Genomic DNA, 23,331 nt, shown 5'->3' with positions numbered 1-23,331 from the left:
TGTCAGTTCAAAGGGGTGCAATATTTGACAGCCTGGGAGAACATGGTTGACAGATCATGCTGCTTTGCAAGGGATGGTCTCACTTATCCTCTCTAGGCTTTCAGATATTGGAAAAGACTTTTTCCACCTCCATAGTGCCTTTTTTAGACATGCCAAACTGATAAACCTCCAGACTTAACTGAGCCTACAAAGGGATATCTAAAGGTGGTACAGCTCAATTCTAGAAGTCTTAACATGAAACTCCACTCCCTGCAAGCCTTCATCTCCCTGGAGAGTGTAGACATCTGCGTAGTAAAGGAGACATGGTTTAAAGCTGTGGAAACTACCTCAGCAATCATCATCATCATCATCATCTTCTTCTTTCGGTTGTTCCCATTAGGGGTCGCCACAGCGGATCATCTGTTTCCATTTCTTCCTGTCCTCTGCATCTTGGTCCGTCACACCAACCACCTGCATGTCCTCTTTCACCACATCCATAAACCTCATCTTAGGCCTTCCTCTTTTCCTGTTACCTGGTAGCTTCATCCTTAGCATCTTTTTCCCAATATACTCAGCATCCCTCCTCAGCACATGTCCAAACCAACATAATATTGTCTCTCTGGCTTTGTCACCAAACCTTCAAACCTGGGCTGACCCTCTAATATACTTATTCCTAATTCTGCCCACCCTTGTCATATCCAGTACAAATCTTAACATCTTTAACTCTGCTACATCCAGCTCTAACTCCTGCCTTTTTGTCAATGCCACTGTCTCCAACCCATACAACATAGCTGGTCTCACTACCCTCTTGTAGACCTTCCTTTTCACTCTTACTGGTACTCGTCTGCCACAAATCACTCCTGACACTCTTCTCCACCCATTCCATCCTGCCTGTACTCTCTTCTTCACCTCTCTTCCACACACACCATTACTCTGAACTACTGATCCCAAGTATTTAAATTCACCCACCTTCGCCAACTTTACTCCTTCCATCCTCACCATTCCTCTATCCTCCCTCTCATTCACACACATATATTCTGTCTTAGTCCTGCTGACCTTCATTCCTCTTCTCTCTAGAGCATATCTCCAACTCTTCAGGGTCTCCTCCACCTGTTCCCTACTCTCACTACAGATCACAATGTCATCTGCAATCATAGCCCACGGGGACTCCTGTCTGATCTCGTCTGTCAACCTGTCCATCACCACTGCAAATAAGAAAGGGCTCAGAGCTGATCCTTGATGTAATCCCATCTTAAACGCATCCGTCACTCCTAACGCAGACCTCACTGCTGTCACACTACCTCATACATATCCTGTACCACTCTTACATACTTCTCCGACACTCCCGACTTCCTCATACAATACCACAACTCCTCTCTAAGCACAATGTCATATGCTTTCTCTAAGTCTACAAAAACACAACGCAACTCCTTCTGACCTTTTCTATACTTCTCCATCAACAATCCCAGAGCAAACATCGCATCTGTAGTGCTCTTTCCCGGCATGAAACCATACAGCGGATCACTAATCAAGTCCCTTCTTAACCTAGCTTCCACTACTCTTTCCTATAACTTCATGCTGTGACTGATCAATTTAATCCCTCTGTAATTACTACGGCTCTGCACATCACCCTTATTCTTAAAAATCAGTACCAAAACACTTTCTCCATTCCTCAGGCATCCTCTCACTTTCCAAGATTTCATTAAACAATCTGGTTAAAAACTCCACTGCCATTTCACCTAAACACCTCCATGCTTCCACAGGTATGTCATCTGGACCAACAGCCTTTCCACTCTTCATCCTCTTCATAGCTATCCTTACTTCCTCCTTGCTAATCCATTGCATTTCATGATTCACTATACCCACATCATCCAACCTTCTCTCCCTCTCATTTTCTTCATTAATCAACCCCTCAAAGTACTCTTTCCATCTGCTTAACACACTATCCTCGCTTGTGAGTATGTTTCCCTCATTAACCTTTATCACCTTTACCTGCTGCACATCTTTCCTAGCTCGGTCCCTCTGTCTAGCCAATCGGTACATGTTCTTTTCTCCCTCCTTAGTGTCCAATCTTTCATACAACCCTTCATATGCCTTATCCTTAGCCTTCACCACATCTCTCTTTGCCATGCACCTCATCTCTTTATATTCCTGTCTACTTTCTTCATCTCTTTGACAATCCCACTTCTTCTTTGCCAACCTCTTTCTCTGTATACTCTCCTGTACTTCCTCATTCCACCACCATGTCTCCTTGTCATCCTTCCTCTGTCCAGATGTCATACCAAGCACCTTTCTAGCCGTCTCCCTTACTAGTTCTGCTGTAGTTACCCAGCTATTTGGTAACTCTTCACTGCCACCCAGTGCCTACCTTAACTCTTCCCTAAACTTCACCTCACAATTACCCTTTTTTAATTTCCACCATTTGATCCTTGGTGCTGCCCTCACACTCCTCCTCCTCTTCTTGATCACAGTCATCCTACAAACCACCATCCTATGTTGCCTAACTACACTTTCCCCAGTCACCACTTTACAGTCTCCAATCTTCTCCAATCTCCTTCAAACTGGCACTCCTATATAAGGTATAATCCACCTGTGTGCATCTTCCTCCACTCTTGTATGTCACCTTATGCTCCTCCCTAGTTAAAATACGTATTCACAACAGCCATGTCCATCCTTTTCGCAAAATCAACTACCAGTAAATATTTACCTCAGCAGTGCAAGGTAGTAATGCCTTTCACACCTTTAGACAAGATACTGCAAAGGAGGGAACTAAAGGTGGAGTGTCAGTTTACATTAAAAACAACTTCACATCCAAAGTAGTTAAAAAGTATATGACCCACTGGAACTCATACATGTGCAATTCACCATATATAGGGTCTCATACCATATCCTCGCAAAGTACAGTTTTGTACCTACCATAAATGTAGATGTCCGAGAGGTATGCATCTGCAGTCCTAACAAATGGGTTGTCCTGGCCTCAGGCAGCCCTTCGGTCAGCCGGATTCCAAAGTCTGGGTCTGGCCTCAGCTGATGTCGCACTTCACCTGACGTCATAGCTGCAGTTCAGCGGGTATAAAGGCATCAGCCGACGCCATTTTCCTCAGTGTTTCTTGCCCCAGATGCCAGGTGCCCTCAAGGAAGGCTAAATTTGGATAAATGCAAATGTTTCCAAACAATAGAGAGCAAATAGAAATAAACATGTATATACATATATACAAACAAATACACCATAATAGATTCCCCCAGCTAGCTACAAGATGGGCAAATACCCTAGGAGTACCACTGAGGGGAAGGAGGGTGGGTAATCCTGACTGCAGATGCATACCTCTCGGACATCTACATTTATGGTAGGTACAAAACTGTACTATGTCCTTCAAGGATGCATCTGCAGTCCTAACAAATGGGTAGAATACCATAGCCAAACTGGGGGAGGAGGCACTAAGGAGGCACTAAGAGTTTATGGTGTAGTTAAGATCCCTTGCAAAACAGCAGTGGCAAAACCTGCTCGGGATCTGGAGTATAAAGGTAGATTATAATGCTTGGCAAATGTATGCACGGAGCTCCAAGTAGCAGCCTCTAAAATGTCTTTGGTAGCCACTCCTCGTAAGAAAGCTGTAGTAGTGGCTGTAGCCCTTGTGGAGTGAGGTCTGATGTTTTCTGGAGTTGCCTTTCCATGAAAAGAGAAACAAAATCTAATGCAATTTCCTATCCATTTTGAGATTGTTTGTTTTGAAATTGCTTTTCCTTCCATTCCTGTTGCATATGCTACCAGAAGCTGCTCAGTTTTTCTATGGTTCTTGGTTCTGTCCAGGTAGTAGCGCAATTGTCTGTGTACATCCAAGGTATGCAGCAATCTTTCCCCCCTGTTCTGCGGGTTGGGGAAGAATGTTGGTAGGTGTATTGCTTGGTTTAATGATACCCTGGAGACCACCTTAGGCATAAAGGTAGGATTAGTTCTCATGGACACTCTATCCTGATGGAAGATAAGGAAGGGCTGTACTGCCATTAATGCCTGTAATTCAGAAACCCTTCTAGCTGAAGTGATTGCAATCAGGAATGCAGTTTTCCAAGATAAGTACTGTAATTCTGCTGTTGCTGCTGGTTCAAAAGGGGGGAGTGTCAACTTTTCTAACACAAAGTTCAAGTCCCACGTAGGCAATGGTGGTTTCCTTGGTGGCTTTACATTTTTAATTCCTCTGAGAAACTGCCTGAGTAGAGGTTGAGAAAAGACTGGAGGATCCATGTTGTATTCTGCTGAAATTGCTGATGCATGAATCTTAATGGAGGAGTAAGACAGACCATTGTGGAAAAGCTCTGCTAAGTATTCCAGGATGTTAGCTATGTTTGCCAATGATGCATCTACTCCTTTTGTTGCACTCCAAATGAGATATCTTTTCCATTTTGCTGAATAAGTTTTCCTTGTTGAGGGTTTGCGAGCCTCCAAGATAATGTCTTTAACCCTTTGAGATAAATCTGGGTTATTTTGCCTTATGTAATGTTCCAAGCAGCTAGCTGCAGTGTTTTCAAGCTTGGATGCAGGATTTTGAAGTTGTTCTGTGTTAGCAGTAGAGGTAGTAGGGGTAGAGGCCATGCATGTTCCCGGGACATACTCCTCAGTAGCGGGTATCAATGTTGCCTCGGCCAGTCTGGAGCTATCAAGATGATCCTCGGGTGATCTTCTTTGATCTTCAGTAGCACTTTGTGCATCAAAGGAAGAGGTGGGAATGCATATGCTGTCAGGTTTTCCCAACTGAAGGATAGGGAGTCCACCTTCCAAGCAAGTGGGTGGTATGTCCTTGTGCAGAATTTTTTCAATTGGTGGTTGTGTGGGGATGCGAACAGGTCTATTTCTGGCAGTCCCCATTTCCTTGTGATGGTTTTGAAGATGTCTGGATGCAGCATCCATTCGTGGGCATCCGTGGTGGTTCTGCTTAAGATGTCTGCTAGTATATTTTCTTTTCCTGGCACAAATATGGCCTGGAGCTGAATGTTGAGGCTCAGGGCCACATTCCAGAGGTCCATTGCCATCCGGCATAGAGGATATGAATGTGTGCCTCCCTGTTTGTTGATATACCACATAACTGTGGTGTTGTCCATCCTTATCAGCAAATGACCCTGTTGAAGAAATGGTCTGAATTGCCTGTTTTACTGCCAGCATCTCTTTTTGATTTATGTGTAGGTTCATCTGGTCTTGAGTCCGTAAGCCTTGTATGCACTTGTCCACCATGTGTGCCCCCCAACCGAGGTCTGAGGCATCCGTGGTGATAGTCTGGCTTGGGTGAGGCCTGTGGAAGGGCAGTCCTTTGTTCAATTGACAGGCCTGGGCCCACCACTGGAATTCTTGCTTCAGGCATGGAATTATTGGAATTTGGGTTTCTAGGCTGTGCTTGTGCTGAGACCATAAATTCCACAGGTACCATTGCAACTTCCTCATATGTAGTCTGGCATGTGGAATTAATATTATGCAGGATGCCATGTAACCCAGGGCTTGCAGGATTTTCCTTGCTGTAAGCTGGTTCTGCGTTGCCAATGCCATGAAATAGAGTGGTAGCTGCTTCTGTTTTTCTGCTGTGAGGAATGCCATCTGGTTTGATGTGTCCAGTTCTGCACCCAAGAAGGTTATCCTTTGGGATGGTAACAGCCTTGACTTTTTTGTGTTGACTGTGTATCCCAGGGCTTGCAGCAGGTGAATAACCTTTTTCAAATCTTTTGTTAATTTGTCTTTGCTGTCCACTTGTAACAGGCAGTCGTCCAGGTATGGATAAATTTGAATTCCCTGAAGCCTGCAATGAGCAATTACTGATGCCAGGCATTTCGTGAATACTCTGGGCGCAGTAGATAAGCCAAAAGGCAATGCTGAGAATTGATAATGCTCTGATCCTGCAAGAAATCTGAGGTATCTTCTGCAATTTGGTCGTATGGGGACGTGCAGGTATGCCTCCTTGAGATCCAGAGTCTCCAGCCAAGACTCCTTGCCCAGCATGGGAAGAAGTTGCTGTAGGGTCAGCATTTTGAATTTTGGAACAATGAGATATGTGTTTAGAGCGGACAGGTCGAGGATAGGTCTCCATTGGTTTTCCTTTCTTGGTACCAGGAAAAGCCTAGAATAAAATCCTTGTCCTTGTTCCATAGCCGGTACCTTTTCTATAGCTCTCATCCTTAGTAATTGGTCTATTTGCTGTAGAGCGTTTGTCCTTTGGTTTGGAGGTAGGTTTGGCATTCCTCTCTTCCTTGGAAGAGTATGGAAGTGAAACCTGTAGCCTTTGTCTATTGTCTGTAAAATCCATTTGTCTCCTGTAATGTAATGCCAATTTACTGAAAATAAGGCTAGCTTTCCGCCTAAGGGTGCTCCCAGTTGTTCCCTGGTAGGCGGTATCAGAGCCAAGTCACTGTGATTGTCCTGTGGAAGTGGTAGTGGCTGGATCTGTGGCAGTAGTTCTCTGGCTGTTAGGCTGCCACTGACGTCCCCTGTAGGCACCTCTGGATTGACCTCTGCCTCTAGGGTGTCTATTTCTGCTTCTCTGTGCTCTGGTGGTGTCTGGAAAGGACCAATTCTTGGAAGGCCAGTTCCTACTAAACCTCGGAGGCTGGACCTGTAAGAAATCCTTGACTGTCTGGACAGATTTAGCTTTTTCTTCCACCTTCTTCAACACTTGCTGTGCAGGGGAACCAAACAAACTGTGCTTTTCCATGGGAGCATCTAGAAGCTTTGATTTACATGGTCTGGTAAGGATTGCTCTTTTAACCATGCATGCCTTCTGATCACTGTACCAGTCATAGCTGATCTAAAGGAAGCCTCCAGTGCATCATAGCCGCATTTTAAGGAATGATTACTGACCTGCTGAGTGTTATGCACCAAATCCTGAAGGGACTTGCGGTCTAAAGGCTCAGGCGAGGACAGTTTTTTAGTGAGCTGATCTAACAGAAATTCCTGATACTGAATCATGTGGAATTGACAGTTTAAGGCCCTAGCCGAAAGAGTAGCAGAAGTATAAACTTTTTTACCCCATCTCTCCAATGCCCTAGATTCTCTTTCAGAGGGGAGGGTTTTTTTGGCAGAGGCAGCTGCTACAGCTTTGGGGCCCTGTGAAACGGTTTCAGGATCTGCAATAGGAGCCTTATACAAATGATAATGTGTGTCCAGAACCCTGTAGTATCTGTCGGGCTTAGCAGGGGCCGGAGGCAGTGAGTCAGGGGCAGTACAAGCATCATTAAATGCATCATCCACAACTGTAAGTACTGGAGGAATAGCTAAAGGCCTATGCTGTGGTAAATGTAAGAAGGTCCTAAGCCTTTTCCTAGAGTCTGAAAAATCCTGGCCCTGCCATTGAATTTGTTCCCTCATAGCATGCAAGGTTTCCCCAAAAGAAAATTCCTCAGGAGGAGAGGCAGAAGGTATGGAATCCTCTGCATCAGAGTCCTCATATGGAGAATAAGGGCCTTCTGGAGGATTTGTATTTTCTGAATCATCAGAGGAGTAATCTGAAGAAACTGGCTCAGGGGGCTCTGCTCTAGGCCTCTTCTCTGGAGGTGGGTGAGAGGCCCTGTCAGGGTGAGACTGGGTTCCCCTGATCAAAGAAATGAGATCCTCTGCTAGACTAAGCATTTGAGTACTAGAGCTAGGCCTGTGAGAGGGGGTTTTAGCAGGCACGGCCTTTGAAGATTTAGCTGCTTTAGCCCTGGCAAAAGCCTTAATTGACATGGATGCAGGGGGCCTAGCAGCTCCACGTGCAGGAGTAGATACATCTAAGGGGATAGTATCTGATAAATCCTGAGAAACTGTAAGAGCAGGTGGATTTTCCGTAGCAGATTCAGCCATGCTGGAAGAGGCCTCGGTAGAAGGAGGCATGCTTTTGGCCGAAGGAAGAACTGCGGACTCGGTTTCAGCCGAAACCGAGACACTCGCGGTTGGCTTAACCGCGGTTTCGGACGAAACCGCAGACCGCGAGTGTCGGTCCTTTTCCTTACGCTTTTTAGCTAAATGTGAAGTCGGAGTCTCCGACGGCATGATATAAGCAAAAGCGGAGCCGAAAAACTCCTCTGCAAACTCCGACCGACGTCTAAGTGTCCGTCGGTTGAAGGAAGCACAGGCTAGACAAGCTGCTACGTCGTGGTCTGGGCCTAAACAAGGTAGGCAGTAAGAGTGGAAATCTTTATGAGGTATTTGTTTCCCACAAGTTAAACAGTTATTCACTTTTTCTGACATCGGCTGAGGCAAGAAAGAGTCCCCAACGGGGTACTTAGCTTTTTAGAAGTCTTCGGTAAGCAAACTCTGGTTCTGACCGACCGGCACTTGCGAACAGCTTCTGCTTCGGGCGCCACGCGGCAAGAAAGACTGAGGAAAATGGCGTCGGCTGATGCCTTTATACCCGCTGAACTGCAGCTATGACGTCGGGTGAAGTGCGACATCAGCAGAGGCCAGACCCAGACTTTGGAATCCGGCCGACCGAAGGGCTGCCTGAGGCCAGGACAACCCATTTGTTAGGACTGCAGATGCATCCTTGAAGGACATCCTACAGGTTCCCCTCCATGTCCCAGGAAACCCATACTACCTATCTCAATGTACTAGTGCCTCACCGTTCAAACCAATACAATCTTCATGGGGGATCTCAACTACTCCTCTATAAATTGTGAATCACACCCCACTTCTAATGCACAAGCCCAGCAATTCCTAAACTTTCCTAATACCAACATCCTGGAGCAGTTGGCTATTTTCCTACCAGGTATACAAACATCCTTGGCCCTGTGTTCATGAACACGGGGAAGCAGGGAGCAGTGTTCCTAACCCAATGTAATGTTCTTGTTCATCAGATCTAATCATAAGGCAGTATTTCTTGAAATAAAAATTAAATCTGAGGATCCAACAACTATTCCATGGTTATCCTCTCTATAGAGTGACATTGGATACATTCCAAGCACCCCCAAAGCTAGTAAACGCTATTCATGAAATCCCTGTACAACCACACAGATAGCAGTATACAGCAAGCTGTGCCCACTTGCATTAAGAATAAGACAAGCTCAGAAGACAAGCCATCCTGGTGGAATCACAACATCAATTGGTTATAAAACAAAAGGGAAAAAATAATCTTGGCCAAGTGCAGGAGGAGCAAAGCCCAACATACTAAAAGCCCCCTGACTGAACTAAACAGGCAGCTAAGAGGGTTAATTAATACTTCAAAGGCCAAACTTGAAGGAAAAATAGCCTTGCAGGCAAAGGACAACAACAAAGTTTTTGACTGCTACGTCTGTAACCTCAAACACCTCAAAAGAAATATGCAACAATGCTCAGAACTTATTATAAATGGCACTGCCACACTGAACCGGAGGCCATTGCCAACCTTTTGGCACATCTCATCACTAAGGACTTTTCATCCAGAAAAAAGGAGGTCATTGTCCCCACTATACTCATCCCTCATTAGACCCATTATAGAATACAATGCCCTGTTTGGTATGTACCTCTCAAGACATCTGCAACAACTGGAAAGGCCGGAGAAATATCTCACTAAAAGAATCACAGGCCTTAAGCAGATGCCCTGTGCTGACCATCTAAAAAAAACTCCAGCTATACTCTGTTGCATATCATCTACTCAGAGGCAATCTCTGCTTAACATACAAGGCCATGTCAAACTCGGAGCTGTTGGACATACTACACTTAAAAAAATCCCAATCCCTCAGACCCACACGCTCCAGGGATCTAAACTTTGTCATCCCAATGAACAAAACATGCTGGAGGGATAGGTTCCTGACCCAGAGACTCCCCAGACTCTGGAACAGACTGCCCATACATGTCAAGCAGAGTGCCTCTTTGGCCCTCTTCAAAAGGAACCTTGACGATTGGATGGGAGATAGGAAATTCACCCCGGAGATCACATCAATTGTCCTGCTAGACAGGGGTTCAGGGAAGTAAATATTGTGGGAAGAAATAGCCAGGGAATTGTTATGGCTAGGCTTGTATAGGGCCCTAGGGCCAATAGCCTACTACCAACCTATGAACAGGTTCAACTCATATTCCACCCCCCCATAACTTGCCCTCTATAGTCCAAAGAAAATACCACATACCACAATCCTCTCCAACCATTACTAGGGAACAGGTCATCAATGCACTTTCCAAGTCCAAAAACAGTGCATTGATGGGCCCCGATAACATCTCGGCATGCCTACTAAATAGCATGAAATATGACTTCTCTGGTCCACCTGGATTTCTTTGTAACTGAAGCATAGTCAGGTTTTGTGTACAAGGAATGGAAGATGGCTACAATCATTCCCCTGCACAAAGGAAGTCCAACCACTGAGCCAGGTAACTACAGGCCCATATGTCTGACCAGCCTCATATGCAAGGCTATGGAAAGAATCATTATGGACATGATAAACAATATCATAGGTAACCTGAAAACGGTGGACCCATCACAGATTGGCTTTTTTATTTTTTTCAAGTAAGATCATGCCTATTAAATCTGGTGGACTTCTATGAGATGGTCACCAAAACAACTAATGAGGGTAAGACTATGCACACAGCTTACCTTGACCTGATCAAGGCTTTTGATGCAACACAACACTCTGGCATTATAACTAAGCTCACTAAATTAGGTATAAACTTTTTCATTACCGGCTGTATAACCCATTGGCTCACTGATAGGACACAGGAGATCCAGACAGGCAAGGCCATCTCCACCAAGAGGCCAGTCACCAGCTGAGTCCCCCCGGGCTTGGTACTGGGCCTGCTCCTTTTTAGCATCTATTTCTCTGAAGTGGAAGGAAACATTGAAGGTTTATGGCTGACTAACTTTGCAAACTATTGCAAGCTGGGGGTTACCAGCTTCCATGCAAACACTAGCATTCTTGAAGAAGGCCCATCTCTGACTAACAAATTATGCCAAAGCCAAGGTCTTAAACTTAAAGCTAAGAAATGCATAATTTTATCCTTTGTGAAGTCAACCATTCCAGCTAATTACCATGTTGATAACACACTCCTATGAGACCACCCAGTGGTTAGGGATCTGGGTATGCAGATAGACAGCAGCCTTACCTTCAACCACCATGTGACCACAATGGTGAGAAAATTCTTTTTATGTTATGAAATTTATAAGTAAGGGCATAGCATCTAGGTCCAAAGAGGTTATTATCCCACTGTACTCTTCCCTTATCAGACCAGTCAGAGTACAATACCTGACCAGGCATATGCAGCAACTAGAGTGACTTCAGAGGCTCCTTACAAAAAGGATACAAGGTCAAAAAACTTGCCCTACACAGAGTGCCTTTTTCTCCACTCAGTCTCATAGACTGCTGAAGGGTGATCTATGCTGGGCTTACAAGGCATCCATGAAACCCACACTTATGAATATCCTGCATATTTGTAAGTCAATCTGCATCAGAAATACAAGGTTTGGGGAACTGAATTTTGTCTGCAACTTAAACAGAACATGCTGGAGAGACAGCTGTGTGTCCAAGAGACTGCCCCTTATATAGAACTTGATTCCCATTCATTGGAAGCTGAGTTTGTCTACTACTCAAATTAAGTGCAACCTAGACCAGTGGATGGGGAATAGGAAATTTACACCAGGCCTGGCACTCATGTCCCTTATGGACAGAGGTAGCTTATAAATGCCTGGCTCTCACTGTCCTATTTGGATACAGGATGTCATTATTCTTTAAGTTTAGAAAGGCCCCAAGGTCATTTAGCCTAGTAAAATCTATGAATCTAAACATTCCAGTGGGAGGGGAAGTTCCCCAGTCTTGATGGAAGAGGGCTCCTGTAGTTAGATCCAAGGAAGAGAAGTATCCCACAGACTCATATCAATATTAAATCATAATTATAAATTTTTTATAGCCATTATAGCACACATTTGCAAGCCTACTCCCCACATTAATTGATCATGACCAGTGCAGTTTTAATAATGGGAAACAAGTGTCTGACAACATTAATAGGAAATACTGATGCAACAAGATAAGACTATAAATGAGAGTGCTAATGTTTATCAGCCCATACCCTGAAAAAACCTTCAGTAGAGTAAGTTGGGTATTTATTTGGGAACCTTTGCAAAATGTTGGATTCCTGTTACAATGGATAGTGGTATAGTTTTCACAATCTATGCAGGAGCTAAACCCAGAGTATGTGTGGGGTCTGTCTGTGGAAATAGAATTGAGCGCCACAAGACAAGGTTGCTTACTATCTCCACTGCTTGTCTAATTCTTTGGGCCAGCGGTTCCAGATAGAGTGCAAACACAAACAGCTCGTGTACAATGCAAGAAAAGGTTGCTCTTTAGGTATATAACAAATTCAGAGAAAGATCCGTCACCTCACCCACCCTTGGGAAATGCACAAATTTTTCCGGATACAATATAAATGAAGTTAAGTCCAAAATGATAGTGGTCAATTACACTCTAATGCATGACTTGGTCCAAAATTAGCCTTTCTTATGGGGGCATCAAAGATTTCAACATCCATTAGTTTGAAATGAGATGCGCAGCAAGCAGTTATAGAAATGTGGATGGAAATCAAATGTTCATAGGAGGTTACTAGGCTATTGGCCCTATGGCCTCTACAAGCCTAGCCATGTTATACCCTTGTTCCTTTATGGACAGGTTTGCACATGAATCTAAGATCAGAACCGGATGCCCCTGTCTAAGAGGGACATAGGTGAAACCTCGGTGTAATTCTCAGAAAATGGAAGTAATATATATATATATATATAGACAAAGCTAGAGTTGTGTAAGAACTTGGTATAGCAGTAGACAGCTTACTTTTCATTGTTACAGTATTTTTTACATGTGAGATATTTTGCAGAGTGTAGCCGAACAACTGGCCAGCATACCAAAGCCTTTACACCTTCCAAGTGCCGTACATCAGGCATATGTCCTACATCTAAGGTGTAAGTTACGTACATGATGTACAAGAGCCAAATCCTCAGAAACAAACTGCCGCAGAAGAATCAGAGCAACCCAAGAGGAAAAGCAAAAGCATGTACATCCAGGAAGGGAAGAAGGAAAGAAAGACCCCCTGGCCAGAAGGAAGGCAACACAGCATGACAGGGTAAGGAGGGAGGGAAATACAACAGTGGAAATTAATAGATATACTGTTATGGTAAATTCTTACATAACTGTACTATGTCCTTCCTTATTCCTGTTGCAGTATTCCTTAAATACGAGGGAGTAAAAAAAGCTACTAGAGAGGATGGGAGGAGTAAGACACAGAGGAGCCCTCCAAAAACTACAAAAAAGAAGCATAGTGAAGTGAATATCCTGAAGAAAAGCTGATGAGAGGGGCCTGAATCAAAATGTCATTTACATAAGGGAATAAAGTCTACATAAGGCTACCATTGGGGCTAGATATTTAAAATTCTTGGAGCTGTAGAAAGATCAAAAAGCAAAGCACAGAACTGAATGTGAGGAAGAAACATAAAAACTTCTTGAAGAGGGAGGTGAATAGGAATATGCAGGTAAGCTTCCCTCAAATCCCGGGACACCAGAACAGCTTGGGAAAGCAATAGAGCAAATACTGTCTGGACAGATAGCATCCTGAAGGAAGGCACTTTCAGAAGGTGTTGAAAAAGCAGAGACATAGAATGGGCCTCTAAGACACCTCTTTCTTGGGTACCAGAAATATCCTGGAGTAAAAACCCTTGAGCAGCTAGGAAGGGGGAACAGGTTGGATGGTTCCCTGAACCAAAAGAACCTGAAGGACCACAAAAAAATGAGGCAGTTGACAAGGAGGACATTGAGGAAGGCCTAAGGAAGGGAGGAGGGGACTCCCAAAGTATAAAATAACCCTTTTGGATAATGGATCTCAGGAGTCTGTGGTGACATGTTGACAGAGGATAAAACAGCGTTAACCTGAGAGCCACAGGAATCTGGCCAAGCGGAAGAAGAGGTTGAATGTCATGCAGAAGCAAATTTGTAGGGAAAGCTGTTTTTTGACCTTTAGTAACATGAGAAGATTTGTCAGGAAAAACTTTCCTGGAATCCCTTTTACCTCTAGAAGTCAGTTTTGTTTGTGGTAAAAGGAACATTTAGATAGATAATTTCTTAGAAATATTGGAACAGCAGGAAGAAAGATTTGCTTCAGGTTCATAGGTGACCACTAGGCTAATGGCCCTAGAGCCAACACAAGCCTAGCCCAAGAATATTCCCAGCTATTCCTGTTGCCGGACATTAGTTTCCTGTGCCCCTATTGAGCAAGGCTGTTTGATCCCCGGGGTGAATTTCCTGTTACCCATCCACTTGTCAAGATTTTTCTTGAATAGGGCTAGTGAAGTGCTCTGCTTGACACAAATGGGGAATCTATTCCAGAGTATGAGAAGTCTCTGGTTTAGGAACCTGTCCCTCCAGCAGGTTCTGTTTATTGTGGTGATGAGGTTGAGGTCTTTGGAGCATGTGGTGTGAAGGGATTGAGACTTTTTCAGATGAAGCATGTCCAGCAACACTGAGTCAGACATGGCTTTGTATGCCAAGCAGAGATCACTTCTAAGCAGGCGATATGAGACAGAGTAAAGCTGGAGTTTTTTGAGTCTGTCTGTATAGGGCATGTGTTTGAGTCCTAGGACCTTGTTTGTGAGGAATTTTTGTGGCCTCTCCAGTTGTTGCAGGCGTGAGTGAGGTACATGCCAAATGGGGCATTGTACTCAATAATGGGTCTAATGAGGGATGAGTAGAGAGGGATTATGATTTCTTTCTTCCTGGATGAGAAACCTTTTGTAATGAGGTGTGTCACATAGAAGGGCTTTCTAACTACAGTGGCAACATGGTCGTCAATGGAGAGGTTGCTATCTACCTGTGTCCCTAGATCTCTTATCACAGTTTGGGAGTTGAGTAATCTACCGTCGATATGGTAGTTCGTAGGCACCATGTTTTTCCCGAAGGAGATGACTATGTACTTTTAGCACTGAGCTTAATACCATGGTTTTGGCACCAGTTACTGGTGTCTGTGAGGCCTTTTTGTAGGATGTCTACATCAGCTTGAGAGTCACTACTAGCTCCCAGTTTGCAGTGATCCGCAAATTTGGTTAACCAGAGTCCCTTGATGTTGGCCTGAACTTCAGAGAAGTAGATACCAAACAGGAGAGGACCCAGGACAGATCCCTGTGGGACTCTACCTGTAACTGCCCAGTAGTTGGATTTGGAGTCTGCTACTTTCACCATGTGGGTTCTCTCTGTGAATCAGTTGGCAACCCATCTTATGACGTAGGGGGTTGATGCCTAGGTTAGTGAGTCTGTCAATGATCCCTGAGTGGGGGATGGTGTCGAAGGCCTTGGCTAGATCGAGGTAGGCTGTATGGACTACCTTGCCTTCATCGACCGCTCTGGTGACAGATTCAAAGTCGTCTATCAGGTTGAGCAGACATGATCTGCCCTTCACAAACCCAAACTGTGAGGGGTCTGGAGTTTGAAGGTTCCCTATATCCCTAATTATGAGGTCCATAATGATGCATTCCATGGCCTTACAGATCAAGCTCGTCAGGCTAATGGGTTTCCGGGGTCAGTAGTCACTCCCCCTTTGTGGAATGGAATGACTGTAGTGGTGCGCCATTCTGTGGGAACAAAGCCTGAAGTGAGGCTGTGGTTGAACAAGGCACTCAGATGCGGTGCCAGTTCCCTTTGTAATTCATGTAGAACACAGACAGGTATATTATCAGGTCCCATGGAAGCTGTATTTTTGGCTTTGGATAGTGCGGCTTCTACCTGTGCAGCAGTGATATTAGGGATTTGGCATTCCTCGGGTAATGGGATGGGCCCTTTAGGGGGTGAAGGGGGTAAATTGCACTAAACCTGTCAGCCAAGATACTGGCAATATCTGTTGGTTCAGTATAAGTGGTGCCATTGTGCATTAGCTCAGGGCACATCTGCATATTGTTATGCAACTTCTTGACATAGCTAAAGAATGCCTTGTGGTGATCTTTAGCATCTGTAGCAATTTTGTTTTCATACCTACCTTTGGAGGATTTGATGAAAGATCTAAGTTTTTTGCTGAGACTTGCAAGGGAATTTTCCGGTCTTGGGACTCTACCCTTTTCTGCAACAGTTTTTCCTTCTGTTGTAGAGTTTGTTAATGGCAGGGGACAGGATCTTGGTTCTGTTTGGTATGGCCTAATCCATGCACTTGTGTAAATGCTCATACAGCGCCTTGGTGTATGATTCAGCAGCCAAACACCCATTTCCCACTTGCATGGATGACGTGAAGTTTGACACTTCTGTCTTTAGAAGCTTGAAATTGGCTTTAGAGAAGTTCTTCACTGTGGTTTCCGTCAAGGGGGTGAGGGTGGGATTTGGATATCGACTGATTAACTTGTGGTCGGATCTAACCAGGGAGGAGTTGATTACTGATGTAGAGCATCGGTCCCCCAGGTTTGTAATGACCAGGTTGAGAATGTTTCTACCTCTGGTAGGGGTGAGAATGAGTTGGTCCACGGTGTTGGAATTAATGAATTCCAGAAAATGTTGGGCGAATTAGTTGGAACAAGAGTAATTTTCCCAGCTAATGGAAGGGTAGTTAAAGTCTCCCAGTGTAACGGTATTAGGTTGAACCTTAACGCTTTCCAGAGTGTTCAGGAATGTGGAGTTGGAGTCTTGGGACACTGGGGGGATCTATAGCAGGCTACAACCTGGATTGCAGTTTTATCCAGTGTTAGTTGCACCTGTAGTATCTCTAGTATAACTTTACCTTTACCATATGGTATCATAAAACAGCTCAGAAACTGCAGTGCCAGAGAGAGATACTAACTGTCCAAAGGAGAATCTGGTAATTTAGCCTTGATGTCCTCAGGAAGAGTCTGTAGACATAACCAAGAATAACCCTTTACCACAAATCCAAATGCAGCAGCCCTACAAGAGGCATTAGCAGAATCATAGCTACATTTAATAGAATGGAGAGCCACCAGAAAAGCATAACTTAAAAGGGAAAGTGTAGAAGTCTTTGCCCTAAGAGTCAGGCATATCAGTCAAAATGCCTCCCGACTTAGAAAGAACAGCCAGTATATATTTAGTTAAATGACTCAGGTAGATAATAGTCCTGAGGGCTAAGGTAGCAGAAGTGCATACTTTTTTCCATACATCTCCATAGCATGACTGTCCTTATCAAAAGGTAAAAGCTTAGAAAAGGACAGCAACTTAGACAGTTTATTAATAACAGCCGAATCAGAGGTAGGACTTTTATACAAAAACGTTTGGGTTTCAAGAACTTTACAGAACCTGGCAGGCTTTTTAAGGACAAAAGGCTGGGACTCAGGAGCTTGAGAAGCAGAAAAGAAAGCGTCCAGAATGGCATCCGAAACTTGAGGAACAACAGAATACTTTAGGAGAATCTATTTACAACAATTGATAGTACCTCCTTTAAATGTCATAAACCTGGGAACAATCCCACTTATAGTGCTCCATCATATGAACTACAGTACCATCCTCCATACTGGAATCAGGAGAAAGTGAATCCTCTTCTTCAAGCCTTAAGGTAAAGAGTAGGGTGTATCTGAGAAGAGAATGCCAATGACTCCTCACCAGAATCCAAATCCAAGTCTTCATCAGAGAGGAATTGGATTCCCTGGAATGTCTGGAAGGAGTAGATGATCAAGGAACAGGAGGAAGAAAAGATAATCCTTGAGGGGGCTTTACATCCAAAAGTGTATTGAAAAACCCCAGGAATAAACTCCTGTAATTCCTTGTGTGGATCCTTAGCCACAGGGGCCCCATGCTTGGTCTTCTGCTTCTTTTTTTTTTTTTTTTTTTTTTTTAAAGGAACATCAGCTTTAATAAATCTAGGAGGTTCAGCCCCCTGCATAGATTCAATGAGGGTATCACTCACCTCCTCCTTAACATGTACTTGGGGAATCCCTCTAGGCCCCTCAGATATTATCAGTCATGGCTCCCTCTCCACATTTGCAGCAAATACAGGAATAACCTCAGTGGACGTGAGGGTAGGCAGACCCTTGTCAGCTTCCAACTGGGCCATGACAGGGGGAGCTGACGTAAGCACTGAACAGTCCTCAGGTTATTCATCCAACCCAATGGAGACATCTGGAAGATGCATGTCTATAAGGGGCAGTGCCCACCTTTTTGGCTTTTTACTTAAGAGGTGGATGAATGCTGAGTTGGGTGGATTCACAGGCTATAGTACTCTGAGCTAACAATTTCAGATGCTAGTTCTCCAAATAGTTGGAAAGAGATAAGCGACTGTACAGACACTTGGGAAAAAGTACCTTACAGATCTCACACTAAGTGAGCTCATGCATAGCACCCAAACAAGAGAGGCACTGCTGATGTCTACCGTTATGGCGGATCCAACTCCCACACTCTCTTTTTCCTGTGCTGGATGAAATGTAAGAGAAAAAACAACCAACAAAGAAAAACAGGAAGGAAAACACTCTTACTAGGCACTTCTCTTTAGAATGCATGAAAACTCAGCCAGCTTAACAAATGCCTTGCAGACCGAATTCAACATCGCTTTTGAACTGGCAACAAAAAAGTTATGAGGATTTGGCATTCGTACATCACTTAAGTACCCTATGACTTGGGCGTAAGACATACTGCGCCTAGAAGGTGCAAAGGCATTAGTATGCTGGCAAGATGGTTGGGTATCCTCAGCAGGATTTCAGATATAAAAAATAGCGCAACAGTGATAAGGAAAGACATTAGAAGATACAAGCAATAAAGAGGTTTATACTATCCCCAATTCTCTACATGGACTAAGCTTATTTTTACCAACCAGATAAGGAGTGGTGGAAAAGATTACGTAGGGAAATTAAGGATCTCTTCTGGGTGGGTAAATCTGAAAAGGTACAATGTAGTAAGGTAACTAGATATGTCAGCACTTTAATATTTTAATGCAATACAGATTAGGAGTAGGCATTTGCTGCAAATGGACATATGCAAAGCTAAGTGGAAAAGTTTATTCCTGACCCAGTTGGCTAATGGGGGGGATTAAGACACATCCGGGTAATTTGGGATCGGTTAGAGTAACCTGTATCAACAAATCAAACCACTGAGTGTAGAGTGGAGGACTAAAAAAAGTTCATAAGCATGAGAGAGATTAAACCCTAGCAACAGCTCTTGTTGCCTATTGGGTACATAACTGGAGGGATAGGACATTGTACCCTTTCAGATTTACTCCTGGAAGGAAAAAAACTAAAAATTTAAATACTAGAAGCAATTAGTACTAGATGATATTGCAAAGGACTGATGACAAATTAAAGAGCAGTAGAAGATAGCAGAAGGGAATAATCTATGACTTACTTTTTAATTTAGGAAGACTATGAAGGGATCCCATCAACAAAAAACAAAGGTGAAAATAGTGCAACTCCTAACTGAGCCAAGATCACAGAACCCAGTACATGAAAAACATAATAAATAGAGCTTAAAAAGCTCTATCTGTGATTTTTAATCATAGTGACAGAAAGGTTAGGCTAAATTGGAGCAGGAAATTGTCCCCAACCATAGACGTAAATAGTGGTCACAGATAGACAAGGTCCCTAGATATTCCACACAGTGGAGAAAGTATAGGACCTTCACCTGGAAATGTTTGTATACATTTTCTACACATGTTTTTTACTCATTAGGCAAGATCGAAACATTAAGTGTACATTACTGTCTAGCGGCATTCATGTCTTCTTTAACAATTTTTATTCATTCCAACATTAAACTGCTCAATTCCTGCCTTTTCTTAAAACTCACTCCTGCTCCTTCAACATTATTCAGCATGTTATGTCCCCATAGATCCAGCATACTTCTATGAAATTTGCTCCTTCCTTTTTCTAGACCCCACCTCCAGTTCTTTTATCTCATTTACAATATTCAAAACTGATATTTCATTTGGTGTAGGTTTTGATTTACATTTTCTAGCAATTGCTTATTTGGCAGATATTGCATTAAATCTAGCTATATCTTACTGTGTCTGGGCAATTCAAATCCTACATCCCAGCTCAAAAACAAAAGACTTATCTGGTCTCTGGCTGGACACTGGAATGGTTGGACTGGTCATTTTGGCAACGACACTCTTCACAAGCTTGAAATCCTCCCCTGTCCCATAATCCCCAGCTAAGGGAGATACCAGAGATCGAGTAAAGGAATAACTAGCCATATTCTCATCCACACACAAGATAACCCAAGAATCACAAAAGAATTGCATAAGGAAAGGAACACTGGGAAAAGATCAGACCTCAGAATTTCCAACAGGTCCCACTATAAAATTTAGATAGGGAAAGGTGGGCAGGTTGTTCCAACATATGAAGAGAGACCATATAAGGCTTTCAAATCTTTTAAGTGCATAACTTAACTTAATCTGTCTCGTTTGGTCATGAACAGTTAGAGAAAATCCCAAGCTGACCTTGGGTGACCTAAGCAAAACCCTTTGAGAATGGTGGCACAAAAAGATGCACCAACCTAGAAAGGGTGATCAAATAGTAATATTTTGCAAATGTATGCAAGGTTAACCATGTAGCAACTGCAGCAATGTCTTGCAAGGGTGAGTTTTAGCTGATGTAGTCTGAGCCCTAACAGAGTGTACTTTACATCTTGTGGTCAATTAATTCTCCACAGAAGTGCAACAGTAAGCAAGGCAATTGCATAACCATTTTGAAGGGGTGACTTTAGATACTTTATGCCCTTTCTTAACAAAGGAAAAGAACACAAATGACTGTTCAACTTCCATGAAGTCTTTAAAATGATGTAGATAAAAATCAAAGTTTTCGGTGAACATCCAAGCAGTGCTTAACTGCCATTCTTCTTTATTTGTACATTTAGGAAAAAATATAAGCAGATTAACAAATTGGTTTGGGTGGCAATTTTTGGCAAGTGTTGCTCTGTCCAGATGTAAAACTAATTCTCATTTGGATAACAAGGACCGAAGCTCTGAAACCCTTCTCACTAAAGTAATGGTCACCAGAAGGGCAGTTTTCCAACAAAAGAATTTCAGATCAATAGAAATGGACAGTTCAACAGGAGGCTTAGTCAATATTTCAAAAGCATAAAATTTAAGTCCCAGGAAGGGGCAGATCTTAGTGGAGGGATCTAGAATGAAGTATTCCTTTCAAAAAGATTTTACATGCCTTCTGGGATGCCAGAGAGGACAGAGGAAAGCCAGGGAGAAAGGATGAGATAGCTGCCAGATGTACCTTAATGCAACAGTAGCAAGTCCTTTCCTCTAACAGTTATGCTGCAAAGGTAAATACCCGTGAAAAGAGAAATCTGAAATAGGATCTACACCCTTGCTTACCGCCTATAAGAAAAACGTTTTCCATATAGGAGGCTTTTGAGATGCAGATAAATTGCACCTCTGTAGGAAATGACGGATCCTTAGTCATCACTGGAAGTGGAGAAACCATACAGTTAGATGAAAGAATAAATGTCTGGATAAGAATATCTAGCTAAATGAGACAGCAGATGAGGATGCAGAAGGAAAAAAATAGATCATCTCATCAGGTGAGGCCACGATAAGGGGAACCAAATCTGGCACAGCCAGAATGAGGCTATGAGAATGATCTTTGTTTTGCACATATTCACTTTCTGGAGGAACTTGGTTATTTGAGAAAAAAAAATGGTGGAAATGCATAAAGGAGACCCGGGGGCCAAACATGGGGGAATGTATCTCGGAGACTTTCCTTCCTGAAGAACAGTTTTGAAAAAAACTCTGCATTTGTTGTTGGATGGTGAAGCAAAGAGATCACAGGGTCTGCCCCAATGCATAAATATGCTCAACTCCCATCTTCTTGTTGAGAGACCATTCGTGTAAAAGTAGAATTTGCCAGCTCAACTTGTCCGCAATCACAATGGATGTCCCCAATATTTGCATTACTACAAGAAAGCAATGTGACATTAAGACCCACTCTCATACTCTCATGTCTTCTCCACAAAGACAGTAAGATTATGTCCCATCTTTTTCATGTACCATACCTCTGCCATGTTGTTGGAGTAGACAGGAATAACATCCTGGGGAAGCAAGTCCTGGAATTCCTGCAAAGCTAGGAGGGCTGCTTTCACTTTCATGTACCATACCTCTGCCATGTTGTTGGAGTAGACAGGAATAAAATCCTGGGGAAGCAAGTCCTGGAATTCCTGCAAAGCTAGGAGGGCTGCTTTCACTTTCAGTACACTGATGTGCAACCTGGTCTCTGTGTTCACGTTCACTGGACAATCCTGTTTTAATAATGCCCTAACCCCAAAATGGACATGTCCATTGTCACTGCGGCTGTAGGGATGGGACAAACAAAGGGTGCACACACTGAGAAATTCTGAACTTTTGCCTACCAAAGAATATTGTTTATACAGGCATAGCAGAGTCTACTATTATCTGTCATAGGTTATAATACTTGGTCCTACTTAGTTCTGAGTGCCCAATGAAAAATTTGATTATTCAATCTGTCAAAGGTGACCAGCAGGATAAATGAAACAATGAGATCCAACACTGAAAATGGTGGCCAAGTATAGGTCTTGGATTCTGGGAGAAACTTGTAACCTCCTTCACAAGAGAAACTCTGTCCATGGGTAATACCGCCTTCTGACTGTGTCCAACTGGCAACCAATGAAAACTATAGATTCTGATGGATTTAAATGAGACTTCTACAGGTTGACCGTGATTCCCATGGATAAACAGCCAGAGGAAGTACTGTCTTGCCAACAGTATTAACCATGCAGTAGGAGACACTATAAGCAAGTCATCTAGGTAAGGGAATAAAACTTTCCTACTGCCCGCTCCATTCCTGTATACTTTTCTGCTCCACTACTGTTTTCTATCCACAATTCATCTTATTTTACCAGCCTAACAATCACTCCCGCCAGTCACTTTCTGTTCAATACAAGCAGTTTTCTATTATCTAATCCTTTGCCATTGCCATAAATTCATACATCAAAAACCTCTAACTTATTGTCAAAGCTCACATTCATCTCTTACCTCTTTCACTTACAAATACCACTCACTTTTCAAAACCCTCTCACTACCTGCTCAACTTTTCAATAACACATCTACTATACTTTCTCTCCTTCATATTACTACCTTTTCTTAGCTGATCAATGTTAAGCTTACACCTTGCTACTACTAATACCTCTCTCTGCCTCTTAGCACACCACACAACACTACATTGCCCACTCTCTGCCAATCGCAAACTGCCTCTACCAATGACTTTTATTTCACAATAGCTTATCCTTTCTTCACTTTACCATAGCTGCTAGCCTATTTCACATAACCTCCATTCACTTTAAAACCCTTAGAACACAAACTGGCCTATAACTCATTAGTACAAGAGTATGCTTGCTATCCAACATTAAGAAACAAAATTTCCCTTCCAGTACACATACTCAAATGCACCTTACCCCTTGTACACCTCACAAAACACAGCATGCCTTCAACTATTAATTCCAATTGCAATGCAACTCTCC

At 43.2% G+C, this 23,331-nt stretch overlaps 1 protein-coding gene across 1 annotated transcript in view; it reads right to left on the bottom strand.

The window, feature by feature from the left end:
- Window positions 1–23,331, bottom strand: part of LIN9 (lin-9 DREAM MuvB core complex component) — a 2,964,607-nt gene that overhangs the window by 1,939,254 nt on the left and 1,002,022 nt on the right. The gene's annotated exons all lie outside the window — the stretch shown is intronic.

This window comes from Protopterus annectens, chromosome 1.part2, assembly GCF_019279795.1.
Source record: "Protopterus annectens isolate FY-2018-M chromosome 1.part2, PAN1.0, whole genome shotgun sequence".
NCBI lineage: Eukaryota > Metazoa > Chordata > Ceratodontiformes > Protopteridae > Protopterus > Protopterus annectens.
The sequence above is the reverse complement of the archived record's forward strand: the minus strand, read 5'-3'. Positions and strand labels throughout refer to the sequence as shown.